Genomic DNA, 13,696 nt, shown 5'->3' with positions numbered 1-13,696 from the left:
TCATTGTATTTACGTCACTCCTATGCTCAGAAACTTCAATAGTCACCTTGCATTTAATTCTCTATTTCCAGTCTGTTCCAGTCCTCTGGTGCCTTCTACATGTCTCATGCTATGCTATGCAATGCAACGCTGTGTTATGCCAAGTCAACGCTTTCCTCTGAAATTTGTCTGGCCTTACTTTCTAACTATAATGTCCTTATCTGGGTCACCGCAGGTGTATATAAACTTCCACTCCTTAAACCCCTATATCACTTTGCACCCCTTTTATGACACATTCTACATACTGCTTAGTACCTTAATTTTGTGATAAATTTGCTACTCCATTACCAAGTTGGCAATTCCTATGTTCAATAACCAGGCTGCCCCGTTTCCCAGTGTTGACAGTTGATTTTAGAGGTCAGCTTGGCTAGGCCGTAGGTGCCCAGTTCATCGGGCAAATACTGATCTAGGTATTACTGTGAAGATCTGTTGCAGATGTGCTTACCATTTCCAAGCAGCAGATTTTAAATAGACAATTACCCCCCATAATGTAGGTAGGTGTCACCCTACCTACCAATCGACTGAGCGCTTTCTGAGCAGAGCTGAGGATTCCCAGGGAAGAAGGAATTCTACCTCAGGAATGGAACATGAAAGTCCTTCCTGAGTTGCCAGGCTGCTGACCTACTGTGTGGATTCTGAACTCAAAACTGAAACATCAATTTTTATCTCAATTTCCAGTCTGCCTGCCTGTCCTGCAGGTTTCGGAGTTGCCAAGCCTCCATAACCACGTGAACTTATTCCTTAAAATGAATTTCTTTCTCTCTCTCTCTCTTCCTCCCTCTCTTTCTCTATCGGTATATTAAACGTAGCTATATTTGCTTCTCTGAAGAACCCTGACTGATACTCTCAACTCAGGCCATGTGATTAGCATATTCCATTCTGGTTTCAGTCCAACCAGCTCAGATCCCCGTTTCCATTTACCTCAGTCATGTGCATCTTTCCTCAATACAAAGTCTCACTGCCACCCCCAGCTACAAGATAAGTTGAGAACTCCAGTGGCCTGTAAAATTGTGCCTATCTTTTGAAAAGCCCCCTTCTTTGCATCATGGGGTTTCTGCCCCCCCCCAAAAAGGTCCCCTTAATCAGAAGCTCTGGCAATTCTGAGCAGTCCCTGTCCACTCCTGGTCATGTTCTGGTAACAAGGAACTCACTAGTATGATGGCATTTCCTTGGGGGCAGGGAAGGGTTGGAACAACATCTCTTCCTTGTACCCAGCAGTGCTCACAGCACACTGCCATCAGCCTGGGCTTCCAAAGCCATCACCTGTTGTGTACTGAGCTTTTTATGTTTACACACACACATACACACACACACACACACTCTCTCTCTCTCTCTCTCTCTCTCCCTCTCTCTCCTCCTTGGCCAAGAGGGATTCTAGCATCAGCCAAACACTGATGCCCTGTGTCTGTTTCTAATGATGATGCTGGCCTTGGCCACCGCTCTAGACTGCCGTCCTCCTTCAAGTCAGTTTCTTCTTGAGGACTTCATTTATAAACGGCCATCCTCAATCATGGTCACCTCAATCCACCTGACATGCTGTTGAGCACAAAACCTCAAATGCAAAGTTCTCTGTTCCCTTCCTCCAAGAGACCTCCTTGGTCCCTATCCAAATTTGCCTTACAGTTGCATAACGAAAAGGTACCAAAAAGTTGGTCCTTTCCAAAACAGAGAGGGTGTACTCCAAAGTAAATGAGTATGTTCACCTCTAGCTACCAGGAAGTCATTAATGGCATTTTTTGTTTCATTTTGAGTACCATTCACCATGCATCTCCGTCAGTTACTTCTCAGGAAATATGTCTCGAATGGATCAATGAATCGAAGAAGCAGTTCTCCTGTGGTCCATGCATTCTGGTTTTTTTCCTCCCACTCCAGACCTCAGGAATTTCTCCTACTGTATTTTATGGTGTTTATATTTAATAAAAACACATTGCAATCTCACACTCGGCATGTAGATGTTGGTTGTATGTGGTTCAAGGCCTTTTGAAACCAGGCAAAGGACTCTGTACTTAATTTGTTAAACAATGGGGAGCCATTGAACCTGAGCACTTAATTTCAAAGTAATAAAAGACTAATTCTCTGCTCTATCAAGACTACAAATTCAGCATACTATATACTGGGATTTTTTTTTTTTTTTAGAGCAAGGGATAGCTCTGTTAACTTTTTTTTTCTTTTCCGAGATGCTACTGGTGAGCTCCTTATGCCTGCAGGGCAGGATCAGAGTTCTCATAAACTCCTGCAAAATACAATTCCAGATTGGAGAATGTTCCAATACTCCTTATTTTTGCAAATCACATTTTAAAAGGAGAGCATTTGCATAGTCAAGGTGCCATCCCAGGGAATATCCCTCACACCCAGTTTCATAGAGCGATTATCTCTACATTTTTGAACTGGCACCACCTTCAAAATATGACATAGTAGTAATTAACCCGGCTAATGATCCAGACTTGTTTAGACTAATCAAGTGATGAAGCGGCTTCGGTCGGTTGGATTTTTCTCGAACACCTAACAGTAAAACACGAACTTGTTGTGACTAGTAAATCGCGCAAACACAATTTGCGACTTCGAAAGAGATTCTGCATTCCCTGAATGCAGGTCCTCGCTCACAAAGCTCAGTCCAAGGCCGGCCCTGCTTCCAAAGGTACTTTGAAGAAAGGTCTTTCTGTCTCCTTACAGCAGAAAATCAATACTGCACGCTGGAGGGGAAGATGGAGAGTTAAAACGTCCTCCTCGCGCGGGTGAGTAACACCACCTCCGTGCTAGGGACGGCGACGCAGGGACCTGTGGCAGCAGGACAGACTGCAAATAAGACCCTTCCTCGAGCAGCGCGGGCGGCAAGGGCAATGCTCGGCCCAAAGCTGGCGCTGCAGAGCCCTTTGCCTCCTATAATCTCATTTCTGTGCAACTGCAGATCACCGTGTGCCTGCGAAATTGCATAATGTGCCATTTACCCAGCTGTTATTCCAGCAAATCTATTCTTTGCACACCGATTTGCCCGCCTGCCTAATAAATCCACAGGAAGGGAGGGAGGGGGGAGCAAAGTGTTCACCCTGACAGGGTGCTCTGGGCCTCTCCTTCATCTCAAACTACCTGCCCCTCCCACACTTAGAGAAAATCATAGGCCTCGAAGCTCCAATGAATAGGAGCGTTGCGTGGGTCTTTCTTTACCCTGCGCTCACCACTTTCTGGGAGAGATAGATGTTTTTCACGTCCTTTGCAGACTTAACCTGCTTCTGTCTCCTCCCGAGGTCTAAAACAAAGGTTCCTTTCCTCCAGGCTTCTCCCTTGCTGCTCTCCTGTTTTCCCTCAATTGCGCTGGTATTTCTGGCTTCTGCCCACATTGAGTCAGATCCGAGTATGGGCTGCAGAACGCTTCTAACGTCGTCACTAAATGCTGAAGGTAGGCAGGCTCCGACAGCTTTCAGCAGCCCACATCCTCAGGCGGGTGTTTTTCCGCTACAATGATGATAAAAGGTAAGTATGTTCCTTTGCTGGGAACAGTCTAAAAGCAGAGCTTTGAAAACAAAACACAGCTAGTTCCCAGGGACAAAATTCGCATTTTTCTTTGTGCCACCACAAAGCTCTTCAACACCCGGTAGAAGGGAGCCCTAATTACTCATGGCACTCCATAGATGAGCTGTGAGAAGCACAAAGGGAGCTGATGCACAAAGATGAGGGACTGGGGACCTGAGCCCCATGCGAATCTGAAGTCGGAATCAACTGTTACTGCCTGTTCCCCTCAGAACTCCATGAGCCCGGCTCCCAGGAAACCACTTGCTTGTTTCTGTTGATCTTTCTCACTATTAATTAAACTGGAATGCAAAAGAGTTTCTGAACTATTTTTTTTTAAGATTTTATTTATTTATTTGACAGAGATAGAGACAGCCAGCAAGAGAGGGAACACAAGCAGGGGGAGTGGGAGAGGAAGAAGCAGGCTCATAGCGGAGGAGCCTGATGTGGGGCTCGATCCCATAACGCCGGGATCACGCCCTGAGCCAAAGGCAGATGCTTAACCGCTGTGCCACCCAGGCACCCCAAGAGTTTCTGAACTATTAATGTCTCCTAATATTAAACTATGTATGCGTGTGGACAATTTAGGGTATAGCATATAAATAAAGGGAATGCACGTGTGTTTGGATTTACACAGTAGACATGTTTTTGGAANAAGAGTTTCTGAACTATTAATGTCTCCTAATATTAAACTATGTATGCGTGTGGACGATTTAGGGTATAGCATATAAATAAAGGGAATGCACGTGTGTTTGGATTTACACAGTAGACATGTTTTTGGAAAAGTGGATGCATAATATTCTATAAATCCAAGCCCTTGGGGGCTTCATTTTAGAAAGACTTTTGATTTTGTATCTGTTTATAAAACACAGAACATTACTGGTAATGTGGTTTTTCTCGTGCATTTTCCCCCACGATCCTCTCATTTTAAAATGAGCGTAGTAGTGTTATTTCTTCAAGTAGAAAATTCTGAGAATTTTTCTAGATTCCTGTCCCTCTATAGCAGTGCTCATTGAGGGTAGATTTTGAATCGTTTATGATTCCAAGTTCTGGAATAATTCCAGACATAACTCCTGAATTCTATACAAGCCTTTTCGTTTCACGTGCTCAGGAAAATGTAGCCACCCCACTTCAGACTGGAAGATACCTTAATGTAGCTGTCTTTGCGAGACTGTCGCCCCAAGACCAGAATTGGGCTCTCTCTAAAGGCACAAATACAAATGTGGGAAATACCTGAATTTCACCCTGATCACTCAGCACACTGCCACCTCTTTTCTCCCTCTCTCTCTCAAGAATATTGATTTGAGTTCACTTTAACAGTGAGTTTTCTAATAATCGGGGCTTCCTAAAAATGAAATATGTTTACTTTTGAACAATTTTCTTTTCAGTGAGGATATTCTGGTACAATCCGGATGACCATTCATCAGCTATGTTGCAAAAGTACCTTAGAGACTGAAATTGGTATTAACCAACCAGTAGGATGATTTTTTTAAAGTGTGTGTATATGTGTCTATGTTTTTTTTATTGTGGTAAAATACACTTAACATAAAAACTGGTGACATTCAGCGGGTTCACAATGCTGTGCAACATTACCACTGCCTAGTTCCAGAACATTTTCATTACCCTAAAAGGAAATCTGTACCCATTAAGCAGTCCCTCCCTATCCTCCCTCCCTGCCTTCTGAGCCCCTGGCAACCAGTAATCTGTTTTGTATCTATCTCTAGGGATTTGTCTGTTCTGGATATTTCATATAAATGGAATCATATTTTATGTGGTCTTTTGAGTCTGGCTTCATTCTCTCCGCCTCAGCAACCCTTCTGGGTATAAATCATCTCTAGTTAATTGCTTTGAGATCCATCTTTCATTTCCATCCTCTCTGTTTCCTTCCCAGGCGCTGGTCTGTGAGGTTTGCATCTTATTCCATGTGAAATCACGTCCAGGGAGTGCCCCCCTGTGCAGCGCCCCAGGGGCCCCTGCACTGACAGCCCTCCTGCCACCCCTTGTTTCAGGTCTGACTGGGGCCGCCTGCGGAGAGAGAAGAGGAGCAAATCACCCTCCAACTTTTTCATATTTTCCAAAGGTTTTCATATTTTAAAATAAAATGTGAGAGGCGCTTTTTCCCTTCTTGACAAATTCAAGTGATAATTAGCTGGTAACAGAAAATCTCCCCTGACGTGTCACAGTGTGCTTGTATTTCACAGAGCCCCCTCAGATCCGCACCCCAGACTGGCTCTAAATAGAACACTTGCTTATGTCCAAAGAGCTGTCACTGCACCCCTCATTCCAGACGTTCATCGTTAGGCCAGGCCCGTGCATCATACCTGCGTTTCCTTCAGGATAACAGAAGAGACCCAGGCAAGCGTGGACTGCGGTGTGTTGGGGGCGTGCTGGACTCCAGGTGAGAAGAGCCACATTCCAGTCACACTGCTGCCATTTATGAGGGACACAGCCGTGGGCGAGTCGCGGGACAACCTGAACCTTGGGTTTAATAGGAAGGTTTGGATTTTGGTTTGTATTAAAGATTTTATGTATTTATTTTAAAGAGAGAGAGCAAGAGCAAGTGGGAGGGAGGAGCAGATGGAAAGGGACAAGCAAACTCTGTGCTGAGCTTGGAGCCCTATGTGGGACTCCACCTGGGACTCCACCAGAGGCTCGACCCACGACCCGACTAGGGGCTCATCCCATGACTCTGAGATCATGACCTGAGCCGAAATCAAGAGTAGGATGATTAACTGGCTAAGCCACCCAGAAGCCCCAAAAGGAAGGTTGTTTTAAACAGTGGCTAATCTCACCAGACTGTTGCCAAGATCAAAGGCGAGAAAAACAATCACATACGTGTAAGCTCTTGGTAAACTGTGACCCTATTCCCCCAAGTGCCTGCTAGCATGTAAGCATCATGAAAGCAGGAAATTTGCCATATTTTCTGCTTCTGTGTCTAATGCATCACTCACGACATAGTAAATACTCGGAAAGATTTTAATGAGTTAGTGAAAGAACAATGTGTTTATCAGAAGCGAAGGCCACACAACTAGCCTCTAATGAGCATCATTTATAGGCAACTACCGGGATCATTGAGAGCCAAGTTGTCACAAGGTAGTGTCTTACACTATTTTATTTCTTCTAAATGAGACTAGTCTTGGAAAGGAAACGAAGAACATTGTTCCACTAATGTAGAGAATAGGCAAGAAACAGGTGACTTCAATCTGAGATGGGCTTTTGTCATGAGCCTAAGAAAACTCACTCAAAATTTACTCCTCCCCAGTCCCTTCTTCCTGGTTTCTACCCACACTGTGATTACGCTTTCATTTCATGCCCGTCATGAAGCAGATTTGCTCCCTAGTATGTGTAACCTTGGGAATGTTGTGTTTTCCAGTCCAGAAGATTTTCCCTACTGCAACTAGCTCACTTCCTCCTTCTCTGCCTCCTTCCTTCCTCCCTACTTTCCCTCCTTTTTTCCCTCCTTTTTTCCCTTCTTTTTTCTTTATTATTTGGCAGTAAATTTTAATTTTTTTTGTTTTGTTTTTAAAAATAAACTTTTTGGGGCGCCTGGGTGGCAGAGCGGTTAAGCGTCTGCCTTCGGCTCAAGACGTGATCCCGGCGTTATGGGATCGAGCCCCACATCAGGCTCCTCCACTATGAGCCTGCTTCTTCCTCTCCCACTCCCCCTGCTTGTGTTCCCTCTCTTGCTGGCTGTCTCTATCTCTGTTGAATAAATAAAAAAAATCTTAAAAAAAAAAAACTTTTTAAGGCATCGAGATAATATTTCCATGTGATGTTGGAGCTGGAAAGCTGTAAGGGAATGTTCTAGTGTAACTGTCTCATTTGACAGTTGAGGAAACCACAGCTGAGAGAGAACATGGTCATGAGTGTTCATGGACAGCTAGCATATCACTCAGGACCCGACAAGAAAGAGATAACATGCTTGGAGAGATCATTCCAGGACGGTGTGTCTGTTTGTTTTACCAAAGGACTGTTTACAAAGGTAGGGACGGGGGTGTGGGAATCACAAGAGACAGCTCAGTAACCCGAAGCTAGAACTAGCAAGGGAGCCGTTAACTGTTCCTCGGGCTCAAGTGACCAGCTCGTCCCCATTTGCCCAGGACTGTCTTGGTTTTAGAACCCAAAATCCCATGTCCTGGGAATACCCTCAGTTCCAGCAAACCAGGAAAATTGATCACCCTACCTAGAAGGAAGGGAATGGTGATTAAAACCTGGAAAGAAAGATGGTCACCTTAAGAGAAAGCAGGGATCATAGGACAGGGCCAAACATAACCCAAAGTGACCTCACAGGGAGGAGGCCGGGGAGTAGGAACCCTGCCTTCACTCTCCTCCCTTCTTCTAACCTCCTGCAGAGGCTCCGCATGGGGCTCCCCATGAGCCAGAGCCAACCAGAAGCCAGGTCCACCCTGCCAGCCTCCCGGGGCAGAGAGCAGAACAGAGAAGGGTGCAGGGTGCCTCTGGAGCAGCAAACAGCACCAGCCCAGACCTTGGGCGTACAAAAGAGCCTGAGAAAGATGCCCCGCTCCCCACCTGGGAGGGACTCGCAAGTCCTGATGCAAGGTGCAAGATGGTATTACACAAATCCGCAAACCCTGTCCACGATTTCCAAACATTTCCCATAGAATGCGGCTGGGGGAAGGGTGCTTTAAATTCTTCTGCTCCCCTCTGTCCCCCATCCCTTCTTCAGGCTGCAAACCACCTTGCCATCCCATGGATGTCATCTCTAGTGGGTACTGTGCAGATCAGACCTAAAATGCAGCCCCCTCCTCAAATGCCACCAAAAGCATCCTCTCACAGTGGGTAGATTTGGTGTTTAGTAGGTTGCACTGAAGACTTAGAGGGAGACCAAAGAAGAGTTTACAACACAGGGAACATCAAGTTCAACAAGACACCCTTGTACTTTGAAGCCCTTCCAGCCTTCCAGCCACATGGAACGCTCCAAGGACCACCTAATGCCCTGAATTTCCATGGCCTCACTCCAAGTCCTCCTGCCTCTCCCTCGCCTCCCCCTTCCTCTCACACCCTGGCACAGCAGTACAGAAATGCCTCACGGGGAGCAGTTTGCCATTTCCTTCCGGGCCTCTGCAGGACCCGCCAACATGCAAGCCCGCCAGCTCTCACCTTCGTCCCCGAGAGATCTTGGAGGGCTCTGCCTGCCAGAGCTGGCTCCCTTCCGGTGATAAATTCTGCTGCCAGCGGCCCACCGAGAAGTTTTCAGCCTCCTGGTGTACATTATTCTAGAGAAAGCAGTTGATGTTAGTATAATCCTTTGAGAAGTTTATTAGTCAACTTGCATGAAAAAGCCTGTATCAATGGCTTTCTCATCTCATGGAATTCAGTCCTCCCTCCGAACATGTCGCAGTGCATCACCCCGTTCAGAGTGAGCATATTTGAGCATCTCGGGATCGCTGGCGTAGCACAGCCCTGGCATCCTGAGTGCGTCTTTTTTCTTTCAAAGGCTGATTCAGGCAGCTTAGGAACTCAGCTCTTTAAAATTACGTTGAGATGAATCTTACTGCTACAAGCTGCCAGTCCAAGTATAATTTCGATTTCCAGATCCTACAAGGTTCTGTATCTTAAGGAGTTATATTCAAAATACCATTGCACACCTAGACCTTTTACTAACTGAACGTTTGCCCTTAATGCAGGAGCAGTTGTGAACCAAAGGCCAAGTCCTTTCAGGAATGCTCAGAATGTGGGAGAGAAGCGTCCTTTTTCAGGACTGCTAGACTTGACAGAGAAAGCCAAAGGGAAGTGGTTGAATCCCGCTCAGAGCACGGGGGACCTGCTTCCAGTTTACCCTGGTTCTTTTGTAGATAATAAGAGAATGCACTCATTCACAGCTTGACTTCCACGTGGCAAAGAATCCAAAGGAGGGGCGCCTGGGTGGCTCAGTCAGTAAGCATTTGTCTGTCCTTGGCTCGGGTCATGATCCCAGGGTCCTGGGATTGAGCCCCACATTGGGCTCCCTACTCAGGAGCCTGCTTCTCCCTCTGCCTCTGCCTGCTCCCCTGCTTGTGTTCTCTCTGTCAAATAAACAAAAATAAAATCTTAAGGAAAAAAAAAGAATCCAAAGGAGACTCCAGAGTGAAAGGGCTGGGGACAAATTAAATTGTAAATGGGTCATTTAAATCACAGAGTATGGGATTTCAGAGCCTCTGCGCAGCTTGCCTTAACCCAGACTTAAATGTTATATAGATATTTTCATCTTTAGAACTTACTGGCAGCCTTACTTTTGCTGTCTTATTTGCCTGATTTGGTCAATCTTAAAGATTCTTATAGATTAAACATAATTTGAAATTCTGTCTCTTCCTAGACAATTACACACACATTTTACTGTTCTGTTGTGGGAGTATTTTGCATTTCTTTAAGTTTATAGACTACATATACAGAGTGAGAGGCATTAAGGAGAGCACTCCTAGGCTCATATGTTAGCTCTGTTAATGAGAGTGTGAACTTTGCTGATTGAATTTTAGTTGGTGATTGAATGGCTTTTAACTGTAGATTATTAAAACACCACCAGAAACACCCATCTCTAAGGAAATAATAAACATCCTTATGGCTTAAGCCCCTTTTAGCTGGGTTTCCGATTATGTCAAAGTGCTGAATCTGGCATCTCGGCTGTTCTCTGGAGGACAGACCTTGCCCTCGTGGTCACAAGATGGCCGCTACCTCGCAGTGATCCCACATGGCTTTAGTTAAAGGCAGGAAGCAGGTGGGTAGTCAGGGCTGTTAGAAAGCACGGTCCTTATACATCACTCTCTTATTGTCCATGTGGAAAAATCCTTCCCAGAAACCCTTCCATGCCAGTACACTTCCTTTGCCATTTCATCGGCCTGAACAAGGTCTAGCTTCAAGGGAGGCTGGGAAAGTGGGTAGTTTTATCAGACTTTATCGTGGCAGGCAGATACGAGAGAAAGTGTATAGACATAGCTGGGACAGTGGTCGTTCCTGAAAAACTCCTATTAACCAAATGGGACCCCTTATGAGAACGTTCTCCAGAGCTGCTATACTTAAAGCTTTATCAGAGCCTCCTGACTCTGTAATAATACAGAAGCATATAATAAATGAAGCAGCATCCTGCATAATTCAAATGGCGACTATAAGGAAAACCTTCCTCTAGGGAAATAATTTAGAAAGAAAGCCAGAAGATGGAATACGGGAGAAGATTCAGAAGCGCTTCAAGTCGCCTACCGAATGATAGCCTGGCCCTTTCACCCTCCAGGAGAGCACTTACTAATAAATCACAAGTGGAAGACTGAGCAGCAATTCTCTCACAAAATCATAACATGCCGTGAATTAGGATTAGCTTGTCCTGGTGAATTTAAATCGGACAACAACTGGTCAAAGTCTGCGTGCCCTTCGCTTCACACATCTCCCTGCCCTCCCAGCAGCCACTCCTGAGTCCGCTTTCTGAGCACAACCCCAGTGGGATCTGGTGTATAAAGCCGAATTAGTCAATGCAGAAATTTAGCTCCAGCTTAAATGATAGCATTTGGTAACTTGTAGAGACACGCATCATGAGAGAAATGTCACCAACTTGGCAGACATAAATGTCTGAAAGAAAACATTCCAATAGAATGTACTGAAACACACAAAATCCAAGCGACACACCAGGCTTTCTGAAGCAATCCCAGCCCATCCAGGGGGTGGGAAGATCAGAGACATAAAAAAAGATGTAAGATACTTCATATTAAATTCCAAATTAGTGCCTCTACATTGGTGTAGAGGAAATGCCTCGTCTTGGGTTGTGGGGAGGGTCACATTTGTGCTAAGTGCATTTAGGTTAGGGATTCATTAAATACTTTTTGCTTGACTGGTGGTAGGATGTTTTTCTACCAAGAAATATCCATCAGCTTCTTGACTTGCTCGTTGTGATCAGAGAGCAAGCCAATCAAATCCAGGTGTCTAACGTTTTCCCCAGAGGGGTAACAGCTGCCTACACCTGCCGTTCATTTAGCTAATAGACACGAAATCAGAGGAGAGCTGCCAGAGGCCTGTCCTTTGCTTTCTTTCCTGGACGCTGGAGGGAACATAGAAAATGCCGGCCAAAAGGTGAGCGTATACAAGCCTATAAGGCAACCCCCTTCGAGGCAGGGATGAGCCAAGGAGAGAACCTTAGGGAGACGTAGTGCAGCGATTCCCCACCGAGCAGGAGATGCCACAGCGGGCCCGCGGTGGGACCCCAGGGTCCTGCAAGCAGGGTGTGGGCAGTGCAGAGCCCCTGACTGGCTACCCCAGCACTCGGCCCCACCGGGCAACTGCTGACAGAGGGGCTGCTCTTGGCCCAGTCCAGAGTAGAGACCCTCCACCAGTGGTTCTCAACCAGGGACATTTGGTCCCTCGAAGGGGATATCTAGCCATGTCTGGAGATGTTTTGGGTTGCCACCACTGGGATGGGGAATGCTCCTGGCACCTTGTGGGTAGAAGCTAGGGATACACTCATGGATTGCCGTTTGAGTATCTAGTTGGCATCTCAAACTTAGCATGTTGAAAACTGAACCCCTGATCGGCCCAGTAGTGAACTCCATCCTCCTAATTGTTCAGACCAAAAACGTAGGTGTCCTCTGTGACTCCCCCTCTCTCACATCCCACATTCCACAGATCAGTAAATATATCCAGAATCAAACCATTTCTTGCTCCCTCCACCATATTAATTTGAACGAAGCTATCCTCAGTTTTCCCCTAGATTATTGCAAACGTTTCCAAATGGCCTCCCCACAGCTGATCTTCACCAGATCAGCCAGAGTGATCCCATCACAAAATAAGTCAGATCTTATCCATTCTCTGCTGGGATCCTGCAATGCTTCCATCCCACTCAGAATCAAAGCCACAGTATTAGCATCCTCAGAAGGCACCACCGGTCCTGACACCTCCTTATCTGTTGGACCTTCCCTCTCACTCTTACTCCCGACTCCAGCCTCTCCAGCCCACCCTGCCTTTCCTAGAGACCTTTGCCTCTGCTGCTCCTTACTGGAAAACTCCACTCTCACAAATGTCACCTCCTCCCTATTCTATTTAAAATCGCATCCACCCCTACCCCACGCTCACGTTTGCCCTTCTCTGCTTTGTTTTTCTCCATAGTAATCCTTTGTAATCTGACACACCACTGGCGTTACTTAATTACGGCTTTGCTTCTCTTCCCACACAAGATTGGAAAACAAAAAAACCCAACTTTACGAAGGTAAGAATTTTGGTCTTTGTTTTGTGCACTACTTTATTCCTAGCAAATACTGTGTTTGAGGCACAGCGGACACTCAGTAAATATTTATTAAGTGAATAAATGAATGAATAAGTGAGTGAATGGACTGTCAGAACACACACACATCTTCCAATAATAGATAATGATCCTTGGAGGGATGATCTAATTTAATAAAAGAAAAGGCAAACTCTTCACGAATGTAACCCAATCCGTACAGCCTTCCGATCTCAACGTGGATGCAGCGTTTTCCATCAGTTTACAGAAGAGCTTCACTTCCCCTTTCCTGGTTCCACACAAAGGCCAGGAGCCAGCAGATCCTAGAAAACAAATCCCATTAGAACCCCGTCTGACGGAAGCTTTATCGTCTCCCACCTCCATTTGCAGGAAGACCCGGTGCAAACAAATTCTTGAGCAGAGGGCTCTCCCCGCCCCTCCCCATACTCTTTGTCAGCTGAAGGGCTGTAGGGGAAGAATGGATTCTTAGCCTGTCCAGAGAAAGCGCTGGAGGTGTTGGGATGGAAGGAGGGCTCTTCTAGATGCATTTGGCCTCAGCTCTGTAGATCATATATTTTAAACGTGGAGTAGTCCCAAGAGATCACTTATTTCAATCCAAACAGGTAGACTGCATGTCCTGAGGTCTGTGTGGTTCCTCAGATCTTGGGTCAAGTTCCTTAATCTCTCAGAGCCTCTGTTTGCTCATCTGCAATATCGAAATGGTAATAATATCTTAGTACCTGCTGGGATCGGAGATGGTGCTTTGTCCAGACTGAGCCTTACTGTATTTCTTTTGGTGCAGGGAGAAGGTAGCTGTAGGACTCTAGGAGCCAGAAATCAGTCAAGAAAATTTTCTCTTTCTTTATTTCCCATCCACGAAAATGCTATAAACATTCAGATACTACCCTCCCTGTTCCCATCTCTCTGCCAAAGTTGGAATGCTTTGCTGTCTCG

The 13,696-nt window shown here is 45.8% G+C and overlaps 1 long non-coding RNA gene across 1 annotated transcript; it reads right to left on the bottom strand.

Annotated features, from left to right (window-relative positions):
* Nucleotides 1-4,257: 4,257 nt before the first annotated feature.
* LOC109489351 lies at nucleotides 4,258-8,976 on the bottom strand. The gene is made up of 3 exons (XR_002142317.2): nucleotides 8,668-8,976; nucleotides 5,868-6,024; nucleotides 4,258-5,571 (listed from the first exon to the last, which is right to left on the bottom strand). It is a non-coding gene; the product is annotated as an uncharacterized LOC109489351 (long non-coding RNA).
* Nucleotides 8,977-13,696: the final 4,720 nt, after the last annotated feature.

This window comes from Ailuropoda melanoleuca, chromosome 9, assembly GCF_002007445.2.
Source record: "Ailuropoda melanoleuca isolate Jingjing chromosome 9, ASM200744v2, whole genome shotgun sequence".
Classification (NCBI taxonomy): Eukaryota; Metazoa; Chordata; class Mammalia; order Carnivora; family Ursidae; genus Ailuropoda; species Ailuropoda melanoleuca.
Note: the sequence above shows the minus strand (reverse complement) of the source record. Positions and strands in the feature narration are given on the sequence as shown.